Source organism: Phalacrocorax aristotelis, chromosome 2, assembly GCF_949628215.1.
Source record: "Phalacrocorax aristotelis chromosome 2, bGulAri2.1, whole genome shotgun sequence".
Taxonomy (NCBI): domain Eukaryota; kingdom Metazoa; phylum Chordata; class Aves; order Suliformes; family Phalacrocoracidae; genus Phalacrocorax; species Phalacrocorax aristotelis.
In genome coordinates, this window is record NC_134277.1 from 121391367 (window position 1) to 121413403 (window position 22037).

Here is a 22037-nt window from a genome sequence, read left to right on the forward strand (position 1 = left end):
CATTGCTGCTATGTAAATAAACAGTTTCTGTGAAAGTTCTAGTGCTGAACTGGGGGTATGAATTCAGAAATTTCAGGCTTTAGTCTCTTGCTGGCTTCTCCACAAGGGAGGTGGAGATCTCAGGCCCTGTTGCAACAGCACCAACCCTCAGAATACTGGACTTTTTTTAAATACAGAACTTCTAGATGGTACAAGATTTCAAACTAAAACAATGTTATCCTTTATGGTATTACAGTGAACTTTGGAAATAAAGTATATTAAAAAATATAAAAAGTAAAAAACACAATTTTTGAGCCAGTACTATGATTACAGGGTGATTTGTGTTGATATTGCCCATTTTCTTCTGAAAATAAAATTAGTATCAAACACATTTTTTATCTAGAATTAGATGGGGCACCAAACAAGTAGCTCATCTGGAGTGTTTCTGTACTGCTATACCACAGACCTATTTGAAGTCTAGGGCTAAAGTAATTTTTACCAGTTAGGAATAGCAATTTGGATTAGACTTGCATATGTAGCAGTATCCCTTAATCTGAATTAATTGATTCTAGGAAGTGAAAGTCAAGTGCACAAATCTACTTCATGAGCAAAGATAATGGATTTTCAGTTGGGGTGTAGGAGATATGAGCCAATTAACATCGGCGTATGCTTATTGGTATTTTTCATACTTCTGTTGAGGAAATTATTGAGTGATATTATTTCTTCTTCTAGCTTGTGTATCTGAAAATGGGAATCACGTTGGTTTTCAGGGATCATTGGATGTTCACTGAGCATCTAAAACCAAAAAGTAATAATCATATTTTAGAAGGCAAGTGAAATTAATTGCTAACTCTTCCTTTTGAGTTGTGTTGTGAATAGAATAGTTTGCATTGCAGAGAATTATGATATATGTGTGTTTGTAAAATTTATTCAAGAAAGAAAAGCTGAAAGCCGGCTCAGTTGACTGATGTGCTAGGTTTCATTCTGCCTTTATCTTTAGCTCCCACAGCAGGAGGAAGAGTATTTCTAATTAATGACGTGCTTCAATATTTGACGAAATATGAATCTACTGTGATTTCCAGACTCTGCTGAGGATAGATTAGGAGTCAGGGAATGTGGAGAGCTGCCACGCATGGTCGGAGTGGTGTGGAAAAATTTGCACTAAACTTGACCCATGTCAGTACTACCAATCTATCATTATTTGCAAACATGAGTTAAAAATACAACAGATATATTGACAGGGTATCCTAGCAGAGGCTTTCAATTTTTAAAAACATTTTTTTAAATTCCTTTTGGAAATACTTTGAAGAATTGATAGTTCATTGTTCTTTCAACTATAAATAATTACAATAATTTGAATAGTGGAAATAGTACTTGAAGAATAGACGTGAGTAGGACAAACAATCTACGGCAGCAGTAACGATGCAAAGAGCTGTGCTGTGCAACCCAGCAGAGTTTCTTGCTGTGTGTGAGGTTCTGTGCATGTTTGTATCCTCCCTGGCTCAGAGCCTGGGATAAACACCTTGATCTTCTTTTTGGGCAGATAAAGTGACGCTGAGAAATGGTTTTTCTGAGACCTTTTAGGTGAAAATCTAATACCAAATTGTTTCTGCTGCGCTTCATTAGAGTTGCTTGCAACTAGATTGCTATTGATTGCCTTTTAAATCTGATTCTGCATTTTAAAATGTAACAGAAAAATGACAGTGATACATGCGTACCTTAGTAGCCCTCTGTCAGATGTGAAGGAAACTGCAGTTTATCAATGACCTGTTAATGGCAGAGAAGCCAGTGTCTATTCAAAACCCAAAGGCCCTAATCCTACAATCACTTAAGAGCAGAATGTCCTTATTAATGTAAGTAACTGCACTGAACATCATGGGATTACTCACATCGATAAAATGAAGTGAGTTCGAGTGATCCTGGAATCTGTACCTTGAAGCTGTTCATGTAGGAGAAAGCTATGATTGGATAATCAAAATCAGAAATGCAAGTATGAGAAAGGTACTAGTGCTCATGACACTAAAAGTTTCCCTGTGCTTTAAAGATCACAGTACCAAAATATGCAAGGTTAATAATGTAGAAGTAATAGTTTCGTGGTGTTAATCACTAAAAATTGTTTTGCCACTTTTGTGACCTGCTTATGTGGCTGGCTGAAGTCAGTGGGTTTTGCTGCGTAGGCAGGGCTGAGATTTCGCTCATTTTCACCTATTCTGTATGTTCTCTTTGCTCTGTGCAGGCCTGATTTTTTAAAGCACCATTGTTGATCATAGAATCATAGAGTAGTTTAGGTTGGAAGGGGCCTTTAGAGGTCATCTAGTCCAACCCTCCTGAAACGAGCAGGAACATCTTCAACTAGATCAGGCTGTTCAGAGCCCCGTCCAACCTGACCTTGAATGTTTCCAGGGATGGGGCATCCACAGCTTCTCTAGGCAACCTGTGCCGGTGCCTCACCGCCCTCATTGTAAAAAATTTCTTCCTTATATCCAGTCTAGAACTACCCTCATTCGGTTTAAAACCATTTCCCCTTGTCCTATTGCAACAGGCTCTGCTAAAAAGTTTGTCCCCATCTTTCTCATAAGCCCCCTTCAAATATTAAAAGGCCACATTAAGGTCTCCTCAGAGCCCTCTCTTCTCCACGTTGGACAACCCCAACTGTCTCAGACTGTCCTCACAGGAGAGGTGCGTCAGCCCTTGGATTGTTTTTGTGGCCCTCCTCTGGACCTGCTCCAACAGATTCATGTCCTTCCTGTGCTAAGGGCTCCAGAGCTGGATGCAGCACTCCAGGTGGGGTCTCACCAGAGCGGAGCAGAGGGGCAGAATCACCTCCCTCGACCTGCTGTCCATGCTGCTTTTGCTGCAGCCCAGGATACAGCTGGCTTTCTGGGCTGCAAGTGCACATTGCAGGCTCATGTCCAGCTTTTTGTCTACCAGCACCCCCAGGTCCTTCTCTGCAGGGCTACTCTTAATCCCTTCATCCCCCAGTCCGTGTGGATATTGGGGGTTGCCTAATACCCTACCCAGGTGCAGGACCTTGTACCTGGCCTTGTTGAACTTCATGAGGTTCTCACAGGTCCACCTCTCCAGCTTGTCTAGGTCTCTCTGGATGGCATCCTGTCCTTCTGGTGTGTCAACTGCATTACTCAGCTTGGTGTCATCAGCAAACTTGCTGAGGGTGCGCTCAATCCCATTGTCTATGTGATTGATGAAGATATTAAACAGTACTGGTCCCAGTACAGACCCCTGAGGGACACCACTTGTCACCAATCTCCATCTGGTCGTTGAGCCATTGACCACTACCCTCTGGATGCAACCGTCCAACCAATTCCTCATCCACTGAAGAGTCCATCCATCAAATCCAGACCTCTCCAAATTGGGTATTGAGAGAAGGGTATTGTGGGGGATTGTGTCATAGGCCTTGCAGGAGTCCAGATATGACATGCATAGCTCTTCCTGTGTCCATGGATGTAGTCACTCTATCATAGAAGGCTACTAGGTTGGTCAGGCAGGACTTGCCCTTGTTGAAGCCATGTTGGCTGCCTCAAATCACTACCCTGTCCTCCATGTGCCTTAGTGTAGCTTCTGGGAGAATCTGCTCCATGAGCTTCCCCGGCACAGAGGTGAGGCTGACAGGATGGTAGTTCCCTGGGTCCTCCTTTCTACCCTTTTTAAAAATGGGTGCAATGTTTCCCTTTTTCCAGTCTCTGGGGACTTCACCTGACTGCCACGACTTTTCAAATATCAAGGGGAGAGGTTTGACAGCTACATCAGCCAATTCCCTCAAGACTCTTGGATGCATCTTGTCAGGTCCCATAGACTTATGTATGTTCAGGTTCCTCAGGTGGTCACAAACCTGATGTTCTCTTGATACATGTGACATTTCATTACCTTCTTTAGCATGATAATGACATCAGACACAGTATTAGGAAATGTTGAAGCATCTTTATGTTCTGCTATGGCAAAGGATGAAAGGGCTGTTTAGATATCATAGAGGTACTCACCATCTTGCACAAGTAAAGTTGTCCTGAAACACTTGTGTATACAGCAGAAGTCCTCAGCTCAGCTGAAGGTGGGCCTTTAATGACTCCACCAGCTGCTATGAGAGCCTTTAATGATCACACATGCTCATCCTCACCCTCCTTTTCACCCATCCTACCCCGCCCTGCCTTCCCCCTTATTTCTGCTTCAGGACTACCCTATGGATTTAGCCACCAGCCCAGCATCCCAGGGCCCCAGCTCCCTGTGCTGCAGGAAAACAACAAAACAATCTCTTCAGCTGTTACTGCCAGTCACCCAAAGCTTTTCTTCTGTGATGAAGGCTTTTCTGAGAATTTAACAGTCCCCACTTGGGGGGATAGGACATGAAGAAATGAGCCTTTTTTTTTTTCTATTTTTCCCTTTTGTGCCTTCTGTTTTCATTTATTTTAACTCTACCCCTTCTTCAGTCACAGTAGTTAAAGAGAAAAAAACACAAAGTATGTTTTGAAGGCAAATATTTTGAAAACTGGAAAAAATAGGAATAATTCGTATAGCTTTCACTGCAAATAAAAGTATTTTCAGACAGTAGTAAAATTTATAGTTTAATTGACTATGCTACGCATGCATGTTAAAAATGGTCCTTCTTCTGACTATATCTCAAAGCAGGTAGTTGCATTTAACTAAATTCTGTGACTTTTTGTTGTAATTAGATGAAAGAACCATATCCACTTTGGCCAGTGCCCTAAATGAGAAGTCATTGTGTTCTAGGACTGGAAGTGTTTGAATTGGGGATGTAGGTCCACAGACCAAAATGGATTGAAGGTCCTCTAGTGGGTTTTATTTCTAAATGTTAATAAGTGTAAATATTTTTAGACATATAAATGCAGTCCCATGATAGTGCTGTCCTAACTCTAATGATGTGTCTGTTCTCTTTTAATCTCAAAATAAATCAATAGCCATTCTAGTTTCTTTTTGCTTTCCTGATGGCAGTATGGTTTGATTTAAAAAAAAAAAAAAAAAAGTAGTGTGTAAAAAAAGAGCCAGACGGGAGATCCAGATTAAGGTGAATTACTTTTTCAGACCTACCTGGATAAACTACTATATCCCCATTTGCTTTGAGGTGGACTTCCACCAAAGTCTTATGAAAAAAGATGTTGGTAAATATCATTGGCGTAGTAGTGATTTTTGTGTTACTTCCGTTTTCTTGTGCTACTGAGAGAACACAAGAAGAAGCTGACTATTGTTTAGTTACTGTATGCTGGTATGTGTTTTCCTGTGAGAAAAAAACCCAAAATTTTGCGGTTTATCCTATATTGCATCCACAGCAATGTCTGTGTATCGCTGTCTACCTGAATTCAGTACCAGGCTGGAATGTATCATCTTCCGATCATGAAATTGTTTGAACCGTGACACCCAGACACAGCCAGTCAAAGTGGTTGAAAAATAATACCCCATAGAGAGCTTAGACTCTGCTGAAGAGACTTGAAAGACAAAATAACCTGCCTGCAGAGGAAACAGATGGTTTCTGAAGTGCACCAAGCAGCACTTGTTGTTCCTCTTCTGAGTGTTAAGTTACTTTCTATCAGGACAGCAGGTGTGATGGGCCATCCTCAGCCTCCTCCAGGGACAATATCTTTAAAGAAGCGTGGAAGGTTTTATCCCATAAGCATGTTTTTTCCAAAAATGGTGAAATGCAACAATTAAACATACTTGAACATACTGTCCTACTCTCCCTAATTCCTAGACAGTTTGAGGAAAATTACTACCTTTGTTCTTTGATATGTTCTTTGCAAATTTGTAGTTGGAAGTGATTATTTTACAAAAAAGCAAAATATTCACCACAGTAAGTTTCGCTTTCTATGGTCCTTGACAAAAACTGCTTTACTGTAGCCTTTGTTTTGGACAGTCTTGCTTTTCAGCAAAATTAAGACACATCGTATTCAGATTTATCGGAAATACCATCCTGCATAGAGTTTAAACTGTTACTTCTCCCCTCTTTTGATTTGCAAACTACTGCTGTAGTGGTCAGTGTTTAACCCCTGGTCTGTACTCTGAGTATCACATGACTTATAGCACAACTCTTCTAATGGCTGAATGTTAGGTAGCTGCAACAAAGTACTTGGGTCAAACAGCTTGGCCTGGACAGATTAATTCAAATAGCACTTGCCTGTTGAAAGTACTAGAGAAAATATTAGAAAAGAGAAGAATCAAATAAAAAGTCTGTGTTTCTTTCTTTCCCTCAACTTCCATGTGAAAATAATGAACTCATACTCAAAAGATCAAATGTTTGTCTTAAATATGAATTAAACTCAAGTAAAGGATGGTGTAACCTGTGACCAAAAGTTCGTACCTCTGGTTACACATAAAGCACTCAGCTCATAAATTTGCACAAATATATTACCTCAGCTAAAGATGTTCTGTCCCAGAAAAATGAGTGTGCATATGATAATGAAACTGGTGTTGCTTTTATTGTTGTGGGAGAAGGGATTCTAAGTTAAAGCATCACTACATGAAGTGTCTGTAGAGTTTAGGCAGACACTCTAATATGTAGTTGTGGTTTACTGCATGTGAAGAATTGGTTTCTCCAGCCATTACCAACTAGTACCATGTGAGAGCCTATCTGTCTGCATTACCATCCATGCACAGAAACTTCCATGTCAAGCTACAACTGTGCTTGTATGATTCATAGCTGGTAGAAGGAAAGACTTGTTAGTCATCTACTTCATTGCCCTTCCTATATACAATTATTCTATATTGTGCTGTACATTTACTACTTCTTTGTAGGTCTAATTTTAAATTATCAAAGTAATGGAGCTCCCACCACTTCCCTTGGGAAAATGTTCCAGAGCATAATAGATCTACTGTCAAGAAATATACTGATGTCCTGGTATTAATCCTTCCTTTATTAACTTCATTTCATTGCACCAACTACTGTCTTCTGTGCATTTTCCCATGATCTCACTTGAAAACTTAGGCACTGCACCCTGCAAATTTGTCTTGTTTATTTGCAGCTACTATATGTGCATATGAAGGGGTACAAATTAACTTCTACAGGCTTATAAATTTGGCTCGTGTTTAGTACGAGTAAGCCAATAAAACTGCTAAAATTAATTGGTTCATTTTAGCGCAACACATTTTTGCAGGAGCTCCAGAAGTAATTACAAACAACAGCTGAAAACTTCATGTGAGCTGAAAGTTGATTTCCTAGGCCACTTTTTGCAAAGGATGTTTGCACTACCTGAATGTAAGCAGGCAGAGTTAAATTAAGGTAAAACCTTGTGTGGACGTTGATTTTGATTTGACTTTTCTAGTTTATCTAGAGGATTGGTAGGATGCATCAGACAGCTGAAGAATTTACAGTTTCCCAACAGAGGTTCACTCCTCTGTGAGATTCCCTAGGCTGTTTCAGCGCAAATTTTGCTTTAAAACAAAGTCAGCGTTGGCTTGTGATATCTGTTATTTCTGCCCTGAAATGGATGAAGAGTACTCACTACGCATCACAAAAACATGGTACAAGATGGTGGTTTAAGATATGCCTTTCTGCTTTGCATTCAGATGAACTTTGTTACCTCAGATAAGGGACAGTAGCTTAGCACAAGATATGTCAAAATTAATCATGCACTCACCTGATTACACTTCAAACCTGTTTTCAGTGGATATCAGTTGAATGAAAAAAAAAATTCTTAAGTGGAAATAACTCACATCAGGTTTGTCTTAGCTGAATTCTGTGTGTAGGAATAAAATCTGACTTAAACTGTGCAACTTTACAATGTCTTGTTGTAAATATATACGCACTTAAGTGGCTTTACTAAACAAAATGCTGAGCAAGTCTCATTTCCCTCCTTCTGCTCTGAAATTTGCCATCATAAATTTCCTTCCAAACTTCAGATCACATTAACAACTTTCAGGTGGCTTGCATGCTTCTAGCATCCATCTCTGTTTTCCTTCTCTCCTGGTATTGGACGAGTCTGTTTTGCACCGACCTCGTCCTAACTGCCAGCCCTCTTTCTGCTGAATTTCCTATATAATTTCAGTTCACAGTGCTCCATCTGCTTCAGATGAAGATTCAGCCATGATGTCTTACCCTGGATGGGAGCTGCTGTAGCAGGTTAGAACAGAGATCTTGTTCTAAAAGCTTCAGAATTCATTGGTTTTATTAAGGATCTGTCATTCTTTTCCCTGGAAGTGACTATGTTTTATATGCTAGTATTTCCCTAGAAGATGCTTAGAGCAGAACCCAAGGATTTTGAAAAGGAAATGTTTTTTTAACTGAGGCTAAATGTGGGCAAGAACATAAATAGAACTTGATTTTACAGAATACATTCTGTAGTCGTGGTGTCTGCTTTATGGAGGACGAAATAAATACCTGCAATGCAGAGAATAAGACAGCAAACATGACTCTGCCCTTTGCTCAACAGTATCTCCCACTTCTTCTTGAAATATTTGAATCTTAAATGGCCAGCTTATCAGTCCTTTGAAGTCAATGAGAAGACTGCAAATGGCACCTCCTGTTGTTTTGGTGTATTCAGTGTTCCTGTCTAAATATCCAGGGAAGCCATATGAGGGCAACAAGACAAAAGATCATACAGATCATACAGTTAAGAAAAACCGGGCATCCTAACTTTGTCAGTCTTTGTCAGGTTACTTGCAAAAGATGGGTAATAAAGGGGAGACACTGTCTTCTGAGATAACAAATCTTAATATACTTTCTTAGCTCCTTTTCAAGAGCCAGTGTGCCATTTTATTCTGTAAAATGGAATAAAATGAAAATCAAAACTGAATCAGTCTTTTGGGTTTTGTCCCAATATTTGCTCTAATTGGCATCGCTAAGGTTACTGTGAATGTATTACAAAAACTACAATCAAATGTTCAGTGTTTGAACAGGCTTTTCCATAGCTTAGCTGCTCAGGCTGTCTTTACCTAGAATATGATCTTATTGTCACTAAATGATCAGAATGTCCCTTTTGTTAACTAGAACTGTTTTTTAAAAGGTAATTGTTCTTTTTAAATTTTAATTGGATCTTCAGAGTTTATCTGATAAAGTTGACTGTGCAAAATGCATGAAACAGCATTAGGTTTATTTTATGTAGTATAACTGACCATGCATATAATTCATGTAGTAAATTAAACCCTGACAAATGAGTCCTTTGTCCCCTTTATTCTCATTGAAGTCTGGGTGAGCAGAACATATGGAAATGCCATATATTTAAAAGTCTTAGGTTCTGTGCTGAAAAGGTAAAAATACTCATTGGGTGTTTTGAGAGTATTTACTTTGACCTTAACATTGTCTCACTCAGATCTGTAGACTTCTTGCCAAGAGATAGGTTAAATGCCTTTGAAAATACCATGTGCGAAGTAGCTGCTCTGTATGAAAAGTAAAGATTAGTCCAGGGCAATAAGTTTTTTAAGGCACTATAATGGATACATCTGTTGAGATGAACCTCGCTTTTAGAATTGTATCAACCGAGGCAAGAAGCAGGAATTGGCTTTGCAAATCAAAGTGAAAACCATACAATAAAAAGTAACCTAGCAGAGAATAGGCTGGACTACTGCCCTGCTCAGCCTTTACATTCAACTTAAATTCATACCTTACGGTATGCAGGTTTAATTGGCTATATAAAGTGGTTATATGAATTTGTCTTTGAATGTATGCTCTGAAAACAGTGACTTTGCAGATTGATGTGATGAACTCTACAATTATGTTGGCAGATGAATGATATTTTGGGAGCCCAATTTAATAGCTGGGAGAAAGCAGCAAAAAGTCAACAAAGGCAGAAGAAATATGTCTGTAGGAGTATACAGGGCTGAGATTTCTAACTATGGAATGTAACTGTTATGTTCTGATGTCATGTCATGATATTCAGTAGATCCTGCGGTGAAGTCAGGTGATAAAAAATTTGTGACCTCACAGCAGTAAGAAATTAAGATGTAAGACAGTTACATCACTGGAGGTGTAAGGGAAGGGTTCAAGTAGAGAACAGCAGTTGTGAAGGCATGTTTATCTACAATCTAAAGTATAAAATGGTTCAAGGAAAAATATAAGGTAATTTGCTCTCTTCGTTTGCCCCAGGAATATTCTTCTTAAAGTTATTGTAGAACAGCTTAGTGGAACAATAAAAGCAATTGCCAGCCTGAGTGTATACAGAAAAACTTTTTTAGTAAAGGGAGAAATTCATTCTGCTTTACCTGTTGAACTGTCTTTATCTCAACCCATGAGTTTTCTCACTTTTACCCTTGTGATTCTCTCCCCCATCCCGCTGAGGGGGACTGAGTGAGCGGCTGTGTGGGGCTCAGTTACTGGCTGGGTTAAACCACAACATTTACCTACTCATCTGCCTTTTCTGGACTTCTGTGAGTTTGAAAACTATTCTGAACCCTTACTAGCAAGTTAACATGCAAGTTCTCGATAGTTGTGTGGCAGTGTATAAACTACAGATACAGAGTTTGGCAAGCTATTTTAGTTTGACCATTTGGTTATTTTATGTGGAAATAGCTTATACAATTAAGTGTGTGTGACTCCTTCTGCTGGTACTTATGTCATGTCATAAATGCAGTGACCCTCAACAAAAGGGGTTAATGGCTTTTGTGTCCTGATCCAGTTTGTCCAACAGAGATGTAAAACAGAGCACTAAAGGGCTGGATTTGCAGTGTTCTTTGGCTTGTTCAAAGTATTTTTTTTTAAATAAATGGCAGCTAAGAAGGTTTTAGGATATAGGATACAGAGAAATCTCTAATTGCCATCTTCATTCTCTTTTGAGTGAAAAATTCTTGTGTTCTAGTGGTAAAGGACCTGGTTTAATCTTATAAAAAGTATTCTCAGAGTAATTTAAGGGTAAGTAAATATTTATTACTAGTGCAGAATCATAGTAAGCCACAGCAGAATTTTATTAAGAAACGACCTTCTACTTAACGATTATGTTATAAACTTAAACTGCAATAATCTACCTTCAAAATATGGGTCAGTGACTCTCATCACACTGTAGTAAAGCCTGTCATACTGGAAGATGTGGAGTAGGCTAAAGGGAGTGCTCCTGGGACCTGGCAATTAACACATCCTGAGCACGCAGCTTTCACAACAGTGCTTACTCTGCATGTGACAGAAGCATTAGGAAAACTTGTATTGTTTCATGGTTTTTTGCATTAACAAAATTCACAGCCACTGAAATTTAGTTTATGTATGCTTTAGATGGAAAAGCTCTAGGCATTGGTGCATAAAACTGTAGGAAGTATGTTAACTGCTTTTCCTACCCTTAGCATGACATTTTCAGAGAGGGTCACCACTCCTGTGTGACAAACGTGTGCAGAGTAAGACCGAGCAGGTCACTGACCAAGGACTAGAAATTATTTAACACTTCAAGTTGGCTCTCCTACCGCTTCTTTTCATGGCTGGGGTCGGCTGCTGTTGTGTGCACGCTGTGTGCTCAGGATCTGTGAACTGGTGACTCCTATGATCCTTTCCCCTAGCCTGCTCCTGTATCTTCCTATATGACAGCCTCTTCACAGCTGGCAAACATCTCCTCTGAGTGCTGTGTGAAAGGCTGCAGAGAAGTCCCCCTGGGTAGCTCCTCTGTCCTTGATCTTCCTTCGCACATTCATTGTCTTCCAGGAAGCAAAGGGCCTTTGTGCCAGATTTGTGAGCCAAGGGTGAATCTCACTTCACCTATAAATCCAGTAACATTGATGGAAATGGCACACATACCTTTCTTGTAGGATATGCTGCCTTTGTTATAACAGTGTTCTATAGAGAAACCCCTTAAATACCAGGGGCCAAATATATTATTAAGTATAAAGCATTCAAATTAAATAAGCCAAAACACCAAGTCCCTACCCAGATTGTCACCATTCCATTTTTTAATCCCCAGTTTCCTGCATCTTAGGTCTGACAGTGATTTGAGATATGCAGGTAAGTATTTTTGTGCATTTTGGAAATCCAACAGTGAGCACAGGTTCATGCAGCTCTGGGCCTAACAGAGGAGTCGTCTTAGCTGGGTATTACGTGCATACCACAGACAAACCTTTTCCTTCTGCTAGTATTACCACAATGTTTGTTTAAAAGGAATTGCTGCATAGAGATGTTAGTATGACATCTTTAGTCCCTGGGTTTCTTTAAGCTCAGATTAATGTTTGCAGTTTTGCAGGGACCTGGTTCATGCCCATTGGTTTTGAAAAATTTTAGTTGTACTGAATAGATGTCAGCAGTACAAGTCATCTTGTGCTGTTTTGCTAGTCCCTCAGTGTCCTGAGGTCTCCTATGGTAGGGAAGGAGTGGGCAAACTGTGATATTGGTACTACTGACCACCCATGGGAGAGTCAAAATTAAAAAATAACGACCTGTATTAGGTTTACAGTAAATCTCCTATAAATTGAGAAGCCTTCTCAAGGAAATGGGCCCCCATGATGCTTGGCTGGCAGGTGTTTCTAGAAGAGCATCACTCTGGAAAAGGGCTGCTAGCAAGATGGAACAGCAAAGCAGATTATCAGTTCCTCCAACCAAATGGCCTGAGAACTGAGTGGACAGGCGTGGGCTTTGGCCCTTACCCTACAATGACTTCCCCCTCAGTAAACCTTTTCCCAGGGCAGGATCCATGGGATGCTGGTAGAAGGATCCCAAGCAGAGCTGCAGCTTCCCTCTCACTGCAGGATTTGCTATAGGAGGGAAGGAGCAAGCCTGCAGTCATTACAGTTCTATTTTACTGCCCTGTTAAATGTGATGCCTTACTGCTATTTTTAATTTAATTCTTTTGTGAGAGTGGAGGCGATAAAACAAATTGTTTCTATGCTTCAGACACACACCTAATGGGAGAACAGTGCAAGGGAGCTGCAAACTGTAATTTGCATGAGGTACAGCAACAAGAATTTCCAAGTACACATGCTTGGAGTATGCTGAAAAGCTGACATTGGCTAATGAACTCACTTTCATCCCCATTTCTGGCTGTGTCTAATTATAATTTATAACAACAGTGCCTTACATCATGAACCCTAGGTTCATTTGTGCTGTCCTGTGGTTTTCATTGCAAGTCAAAGAACACCTGACTAAGGGTATGTGTGTGACCTTGTAAAAGGCTTTTTGCTGTTTCAGTGGAGGTAGGAGAGACCACAGCGAGAGCAAATATTCTTATCAGGGACTAGAAAAAGAGGCCAGGAGTTGGGCAAATTGTGGTGGGATCTGCCCATAGCCATCCAGGCAGAAAGCTAAAGGATTAAAGAGCCCTGCAAGTAGAGAGCTAAGAGCTTGAGTTGCAGGGCCACAGGGAATGATGAACAGTGTGAGACAGATTTAATAAGGCAAGTAGAGGATTGATGGATTTTATTTCCTTTCTGATTTTTGCATTGAGAGTAGGAGAAGGCAGCATGGGTAATGTGAGACTGCTCCAAGAGAAGAAGGAGAATGCAAACTACCAAAAGGCATAAAGGGTGGACTATTGATGGAACCTCCTGATAGGCAGTGAAAGAAATTATGTATGCTTGCAGTGGTACTCCGGATGTATGCCTAGTACTGCGGATTGTGTGCACATTATATCAGTGAGCCATGTGGGTGCATCCACCGCTGTTCCAAGAGGAGAAACTAAGGCAAGAGATAGGTGATCTCTTCATGCAAATTGACCTTTCTACATATTATGTTTATGTTTGTTCATATAGCTGCTTCGTAATTAGTTCTGCCAGCTCTTTTTTGCCATATGTCTTAAGGAATGACAGTATATTCTCAGATTTACTTCTATTTATACTAATTAAATACTAGTAAACCTGTCCACCTAAAGGACAAATTATAAATCATCTTTTCCTCAGCTCTGTGTTGGACCTCTCTATATTCCCATCTATTAAAGCTGCTTTATTTTTTATGTTCTTCTGTCTTACAAACAGTTATGTAAGTTTATCGTTCTGCATAATTTAGCTATATGCTTCTTACACTGAACTCATACAGAGGAAATCATGACAAATTATGTAGGAGGAGGATTTCCAGTTATTCAAGGCCTGAAGTGGTGAAACTATATAGAGATTTATATTTTTATTAAGCAAAATCATAGTGTCTCCATAACATCTCCATTGCATATGAGCTTGAATATACATGAGAAAAATAATTTTCAAGGATATGTACCTGAATTTCTTTTGAAAAAAACAATGGTTATACAGGGTTGGAAAATAACATTTAGCACCATAGCTCTTAGGAGGGAGAAACCTATAGTAGCAAGGTAATTCCTGACAATGTGGAAGGTCCTCAAAGCAGACTCTGTATTGTCCACTGCCAATGTAAAGGGAAAGGAAAAACATTTTTTCAGGTAAATGCCTGGGATAGCATCCTTAACAATTTGGAGCAAGAGAGTTTGTAGTTCTGAGGGGTTGTTGTTATTTTAGTGGCCGCAGGCTTGTTCTGAACTGGCTGCACCCCCTGTCTTTGCTGCACCACTCCTGTTCACCAGCCAACTTGTTTTATGATGAAGGCAGAAAGTGTATGAGCCCACAGACTGTGATCCAGGTTTGGCAGTCAGCAGCGTTGTACGCTAAATGATTGTCTTGCTATGTACTGAATCAGTTTTGTAATACCCTACGATTCTCACTGAGCAGGGAGAGGGCTTCTTCCAGGGCTCTGCGGGCAAAGAGCTTGTGCGATGGAGCAGGGGTCTATCTATTGCCTAACTAGTGCACCTACAAATAGAGTTGCTTTTCTTGTAAGTATACAGATTGATCCAAGGAGGGCTCCTGATAACACTAACAGAGAATGGAGCTGTCAGGTATCGAGACGATACAGGGTTATGTGCCCATTCACCTTGTGCCTCTGAGGCTTCCAGCTGACACTGGCAAAGAGAAAGTAGATTCACGCTCAGCAACATGTCTGAAGGAGGAACACAGAGCATGTTTTGTAGGTCTCACCATAAGGTAGAACATAAGAAGCAGCATTACCTGCTGAGTTGTGTCTCTGAAGCAATGATATGGTTGTGGAAATTTGGCAGAGGGGATTGCCATGCCAAGTACCTCATGTTCTCATTGTCATTCATGTTGAGGAATCCTCAGTCTCATGGAAGACTGTTATATCTTATCCTACAAAGTTGGGTGAACGGTGCTGTAGAAATGAAGTATTTCTAACATATTGTAGCCACGTAGGGCTTGGCATCAACACCCGTTAGTTTCAGTTGCCTCGTGATGCAAGGCAAGGTGCCCCTACATCCCTGTTGGGGGGAAACATGGGGCTGGTTTTGCCCTGGATAGGCAAAAATCCAAAAGTCCAAATCAGAAATGCGGGTGAATGTCTTTCAACACAGGGTACATTTTAATACCCCATTATCTTTAAAAGATCTATCACTTTTGCCTCCCTCATGCCTTCGTAGTCTTACTTCAGTCTCTCCTAGTAGCTCAGTTCCATTCCCAGAGGCCTGAAATTAATAAATCCAAACATGCTCTATTTAAACTTCTACCCCATGGCCAGCACACCCGATATGGCATTTCAGAGACTAAGGGAAGCGAGCCACGTTTGCTCATGGAAAAAAGAAGGAACTGCAGCAATATAATGACGTAAGGTTTATCCTGCAGGTTCACCTCAGGTTACAACCGGATCTAATTCAGCATGCTCTTGTCAGTACAGCTTAGTTCAGCTAAACCAAGAAAATACAGTTCAATTCTGCACACAGCTAACTCCCACATAAAGCATCAAAACCTTTCCAATCTAATTTTTTATTGCAGGCTTTTTTTTTTTTTTCATTTGAAGAGCTGTTGGGCCTGAATAATGTAGGTTTATTTATCTGCCTGGTACCAAATGAAAGTAATTTTAGGAATTTGATTAAAGAACCATCTCAAAGTAAACAGTAGAATCGCACGTTTAAAGATGATGTTCCCACATATCAGATGCTAATGAGGTCACCCAGGAGAATATTGATGTCTGGGGCCTCTACTCATCCCCAGGGTGCATTTTCTCACTGGGAGAAGGTCCTGCTATGCACTCTTAATTTAGAGCATGTTTTGAAATAGCTCTTTCAGCTAGTGATGTGCTTAACTGCCTCTTTGTTTTCATCTTGGTAGGCTCCGAGAAATGAATCGCATAAAATTCACAGCAGTGAGATTTTTTTGATATCTGTAATAATTTTACAATTTGGCTCTTATATCACAGTGTGATGGCAAGTTTCATCAGCTAGAAGACCCTGCAACTCCTAGAACTGCAAATTCTCTTAATGCAGTGGCAGACCAGAAGTCAAGTGTGCATTGAACGTGTCAAGCAGCTCAAGGAAATGAAATAATGTATCTTGACCCAAATCTAGGCCAAAGTGTTTTTGCACACCAAAGCAAGTAGAGTTGATGTATGCTTGCTGCCTTCGTCTTCAAGTGCTGCTAGCTACTGGCAGTCAGAGCAAAAAATGGTTTTGAAAGCAAAGTTTTATGGTACACTGCCAAGGCTGTAATCTTTTTTCTTAAACAGAAGTTTTAGACAGAAATCTCTTGATTGAACTGTAGTGTTAAACAAACATTGGTGTGTTGGATCTGACCCAGTACATTGTTCCTGACAGTGCTCAGGAACTGGCCAGTTGACAGTTACGGAATAATGTGACAAAAGGGGGATTTTCTTGATCCTTGGGGATTCCCCTTAAGGGGAATGTCTTAATCCCTGACATTTAATCATTGCTTGTGTCAGGAAGTATAAATGTTTGTCTTCTCTTGCTTAAAAAAAGCAAGGTTCATTAAGGATTATATTCTTTCTTTTTAAAACAAATGAGTTTCTAATGGGAACATGCAGGAATTCATTAACAATCTAATGAATATTTTTTTATAGTCCTTTTTGGTTCCAATTATATTATGCTGCAGACAGCTCCACAGGGTAAACTATGCTTTAAGTTTAAAAAGGTAGAACAGAATTTTCCTTAATCTCTTTTAAATTTGCCTGTCAGTTTTAAACTTCCTGTTTAACTTTTCTTCCATATCTTGTTAATTATTTTGTCTTTGGCTACAACATATTCTTTTTCATCTATTATGAGAAAATAAATAAGAATGTTTCATTACTTTTCTTTTTACTATTTGTAATTTTTAGACAGCTATTCTACATGCATCATCTCTCTCCTCATTTTGCCTCTTCTCCAGACAAAAATTGGTCTTTCTTCGTATAGCTGATTTTCAGAGATTCCTGGTGGTTTATATTCCCAAGTCTGAACCCTTGCTGTGGCCGCTTTTTTTGCAGCCAGGCGGCTAGTACTGCCTACTGTAGCATTCCTGATGGCAGATTTACAGTTGTTTCATTTTGTTTGCTTAGGTGGAGAGAGTTTCCACACACCCCCTTGGATTTCAAGCTGTAGACTTGACATTGCCAGTGTCATCAGAAGTGGTACGAGCTGGAGTTCAAACAGGTGGTACCGTCGGGCTGCTGTCACAGGGGATGAGATCATACATTCATTCTGTCTCTGTGATGGATTTGTCTAACTCTCTCCAACTCGAGCTGACTTTGATCCCCTATAATGAAAAGCCTTAAAATAGAAAGTGGAAAGGAACAGAGAGGAGCTTTAATTATTTACGGGCTAGGTCGAATCCATACCTTTTATAAAGAGACTTCTTCTGTTGTTTTTTGGTCTATTCAGTTTTCATTAAGCCAAATTTAAATCTTTGTGCTCAGCATTGATTCAGATTCAGGGGCTGATTAAAGAGCCTTTTGAAGGAAGCTGCATTTTTTCTTCTTTTACTTAGTTATTTTTTCGATTTACTAAATGGAATAAAAATGCTCCCTAAACAATTTTCAATATTGTAGTCGCAGTAGTGCTAGGAGGTCCCAGCTCAAAGTTTTAGTTGCTCTAAGCACCTAGAAACATGACACCCGTCATAAAACCAGTGAAGGCTAGGTAAGAGGAAGTAAATTCCCAAATTCAGCAAACGGATCTGTGGCAGAGCTGAGACCTGATCAGGTCTTCTACCACTGCTGGCGTGGTGTTTAACACAAGTCCATGCTGCTCCTGCCATATTCACCACTCAGGTAATGCCTGAGCAGCATGGGCGTGGTGAGGTGGTCTCCGTGACGTGAGCACCCTGTGACAGCCTGCATTTCAGAGCGGTAATTCCCAGTTACAAAAGTGGTCCCCATCATCCTGAACATATTGATAATGTATCTTTGGCCTCCTCTAAAAACAGTATAGATGTCATCTCCCTCATTGCGTCAGAGGAGTGAATGCAGGGGGTGAGTACAGCTCCTTTGTGAGCATCTTGCTCAGGCAGGCTGTGCAGCAGGAGGCTGGGTGCCATCCCAAGCCCCTCCCCTTCTCTGGCGGCTGGGTGGTGCCTCCGGAGGGCATGAGGGCAGGGGGAGAGAGGGCAGGGGAGACAGGCTTTTGGTGTGCCACTTCCTTGCATCATTATGCTTACAACCAGAAACAACCTTGCAGTTACCTCTGTAGCCTTAAGCAAAAAGCTTACTCCATTTATTTTGGAAGCTAGTGTCTTCATATTGTGCGTGGCTGTAAAATCTGCATGCTTGTGTTGAGGCTTGAGGAACCCCAGTGCCTATGAATATCACTACGTCCACATCTCCTTCACAAGAGTAGACAGTAATGTGAAAGATAGTGATGGTTCAGAGAAATGTCCTTGCTTTTTCCTCACCCTCTTGGTGCCTGTGGGTACATTAACAGACTACTGTACATAGGGGAAAACATGCCTTTAATAGTTCTGTCTCAGCTGCTGTTAATTTGATTTCCCTCAGGTAGTCAGTGTTCAGCCACAAAGTCCTGGAGCAAGACTTTTTGTAGCAAGAAGTACAAATAAATTACACTGTAATGTCTGAGGCTCTTAGATAAGGCATATGCTACTATGAAGAAAGCAAAAAAAAAAAAAAAATTTCTTTTATTGGGATAAACATGATGAATTCAGAGACATGGGAGGAGGTGCTATACCAAGGAGCATGTTTATTCAAAGCAGCTTTGTGGTACCTGACAGTGAGTAGATTATGCCCAGACCTGTGCTCGGCTTTGTACTATGCACACTGTACATTTGTGGGCTGTTTGTTATGACACTTCACAGGACAATGTCAAAATAACTTGTTACTGGATTGCCACAGATAAAATATTTTACAGTATCTCAGTTTTCCTGTGGAAGTTGTTAGTTTAGTTTCTGTTTTCAGCTCCATTACAGCTTCTTCCATGTAAACTGGGAAAGTGTGAATTAGGTACGTCGTGTCAGTCCTGAGGCCAAACTGCATTTGTTTGCATTTATGTAAATCTGGAGTACTGCCTTTGAAAAGAATGGGCTGGATTCTCCCCCCAGTTGTCATGCCCCATTCCTTTGCTGGAGCTGCTCATTTAGGGGTGGGATTTCTCAGCAGGACTCAGTACTGCTGCAGCACTCATTCTAACACTACTGTAGTATTGCATGGCTTCTATAGCTTTGCGAAAACTAGAATTGAAGAATTTAGAGCAGAATTAGGTCATGACCAAGTACATTTGAAAATGCCATGCTAATTATTCACAACTTTAAAATTACTGAATGAGTTTCTTCCAAATTTGCTCTGTTCCGTAGATCCCACTGACATTTAAATGTAATTCACTTTATCACCATGTTATATCATAAAGTCTGGTTTCCAGTATTTTCATTAGCTGGTAGATGTTCTATAATATAAAAGGAAATAATACTTAGGGCATGGAGAAAAAGGGGAATGCAATTAATCTGTTAACACTGCCTTTCTGGAATTTGCTGATTAATTTTTTTAATCTCATATTGGTATTAGGAAGGGTTTTTGTTTTGTTTCTAGTAAAAGTTGTGTAAAGATCGTGAAATTCTTCAGAAGGTTTAAGATGAGTGTATCAGCAAGGAAGTTACCAAGCCCTCGGTGTCGAATTCCAGCCCTTCAGGCTTTCATCACCTCTTTTCTTATGGAAAGTGTCCACTTTTCCTGAAGGTGCTGATGCTTCTCATCATTCCTTCCTATTCTGACGAGTATGTGCCTTCTCAGGGAAAAGCGCTCCAGAGGATTTCTTCCTTTGAGATGGTTTCTACTGTAGTTTGGATTTCCATAAATCAGTGCTAAAGGAAGGTCTGGAGTAACTGAAGTATTGCTCTGAAGACCACAAAAAGCACATTGTAATGTTTGAACGTTTGAAAAACAGTATTTTTCTTGGGGTACAAGTTTTCCCTGTGTTCAAATAAATGCTTTCATGGCAGCTGCAATGTCTTTTATAGGTGATATCCAGTGCTGCCAATTTTACAGCCCTCGGAAATAAGTGTACAGGGTGGGATTATTGACTGGAGATGTGTTCAGGTGGTCGCAGGTTGAAAAAAAACATTTTCTACGACAATCAGGTGGTAATTCCCACATGATTAATTGCCTCCATTTCCATAAGATGTTTTCCCCCTTTTCCCTTTTTTTGCCTGTGTTTCATGTCGTTTAAATTTGGTGTGGCACTAATGTGACTCACAGATGGGGTGTTTTTCCCCCTTTGCTGCCTGCGGCGCACCAAGGTGCAGGAGGCGTTTGCTGCCTGGGTTGCCTAACGTGGCACTGGGCTGCTGCTGGCAGCCCTGCCTGGGGAGCTTTGCGGGCCTTCCTCTGCTGCTGATCCTGACACCTATCCATCTCGTAAGATATCATTATCTAAATATATGTTATAAGGCGAGACAATCATGCCCAAGGAGAGGCATTATTTTCCTGCACCATTCTGGAAGCATAAGGATAAACCTGGCAGGTGCAAAGCAAAAGAGATTTGAGTTAAACACACAAAGGTCCGTGTCATGTGACGGTGGTTTCATCCTCATCAGCTGCGACTTTATGCCTTTCCCAAATCTGTCTGGCTCTCTGTTACCTGCAGATTGCTCACTGAAAGCTGCCATCCCTTATCCCAGCTTCTTGCGCTGACATTTGGGATTTCTCCACAGGATGGGTACAGCAGAGGGAGCAGTAGGACAAGCTTCTCCCAGGCTCACCCTGCGTGCTTCCACCCCAGCCCAGACCCTCTGGCAGATCTAACTTCCCCTCCTGTCCCAATACCCCCAGCAGCACCAAGGCCCTGCAAGGCTGAGGGGTCTGTGCGCGCCTTGGGGCCAGGACAGAGAGGGAAGGAGGGGGCTGTGTGGCAGAGACACCCCCCCAGCCCCTGCAGAGCACTGATGCATTTCAGAGAGCAAGTCAGACGCTGCTGGCTTTTACATAACTGATCTGATGGGATTCGGGTTGCTGGCCTATATATTAATGCTCCAGCTCTCATTAGCAGTTTCTGAGACTTCCAGGCCTCCTTCTGTGTTCTTGCTATATATTTTTTTCATTAAAAAAAAAAAAAAAAGTAATTTCCTCTTTTTCCCAAGTTTTTCATCTGGAGGTTGGAATAAAGTGAGTTTTATTTTAGAGCAGGAGGGTTTTTCTGTGGAATGTGGGATGAATGAAAGGGGATTGTTCCTACCTTTGGCTCGACTGAACAGAGAATCTGTTTCATAGATTATCCTCATCCAGTTCTCAAAAAAGTGTGTTTGTCTCTCCATCCGCATGCATGTCTGCCTGCACGCACCCTTTAGACATTGGCTGAATTTCCACGAAAGGCCTGTGGTTGTCTGTACAGGCAAATACAAATATATAATGTTTGTAGCATTTTTATAAAATTAATTACTGGAGACCTTTTTCAGTGCAGAATATAGCGCTGCAATGAAAGCAAGGTGCTGGAGCGAGACAGGGTAACAGAGTAATTTCCATAGCAAAAATATTAAATTAGTTTCATAATTTTAGGAATAAGGATGTTAATTTCAGGAGAAAGCTGTGACAAGACAAATTTTGGTGCTGCAATCTTTACTTTCACAAACGTTTCAGTTATTCTTTTCAGGAACAGGCTGCAATGAACTGTCTTAATTAGTAGTCTTTACTGCCTTATACTAAAGGGGTTAGAGCAGACATGAAGCCTTCAAAGCAGCAGAGGGTTCTTACCATCGAGGAGACAAAGAGCAACTCCTACTGGAGGAAAGGCTGTGTCGTGAATCTTTGTAGCTGGCATGTGGTGTGTTTATTTTATTTTCCTTCTCAGTTTGGCTTTCTAAGGGAACACAATCCTGCTATGTTTGTTTGTCTCACACTTCTGGCTGCAGCCAGTAGTTTTGAAGACATTAGATACCTTCAGCTAAATTTAGCACAGGGGAAGAAATCTCAG

At 40.6% G+C, this 22037-nt stretch overlaps 1 protein-coding gene across 2 annotated transcripts in view; it reads left to right on the plus strand.

The window, feature by feature from the left end:
- DTNA (dystrobrevin alpha) overlaps positions 1 to 22037 on the plus strand; it is a 238214-nt gene that overhangs the window by 18796 nt on the left and 197381 nt on the right. The window lies entirely within an intron of this gene.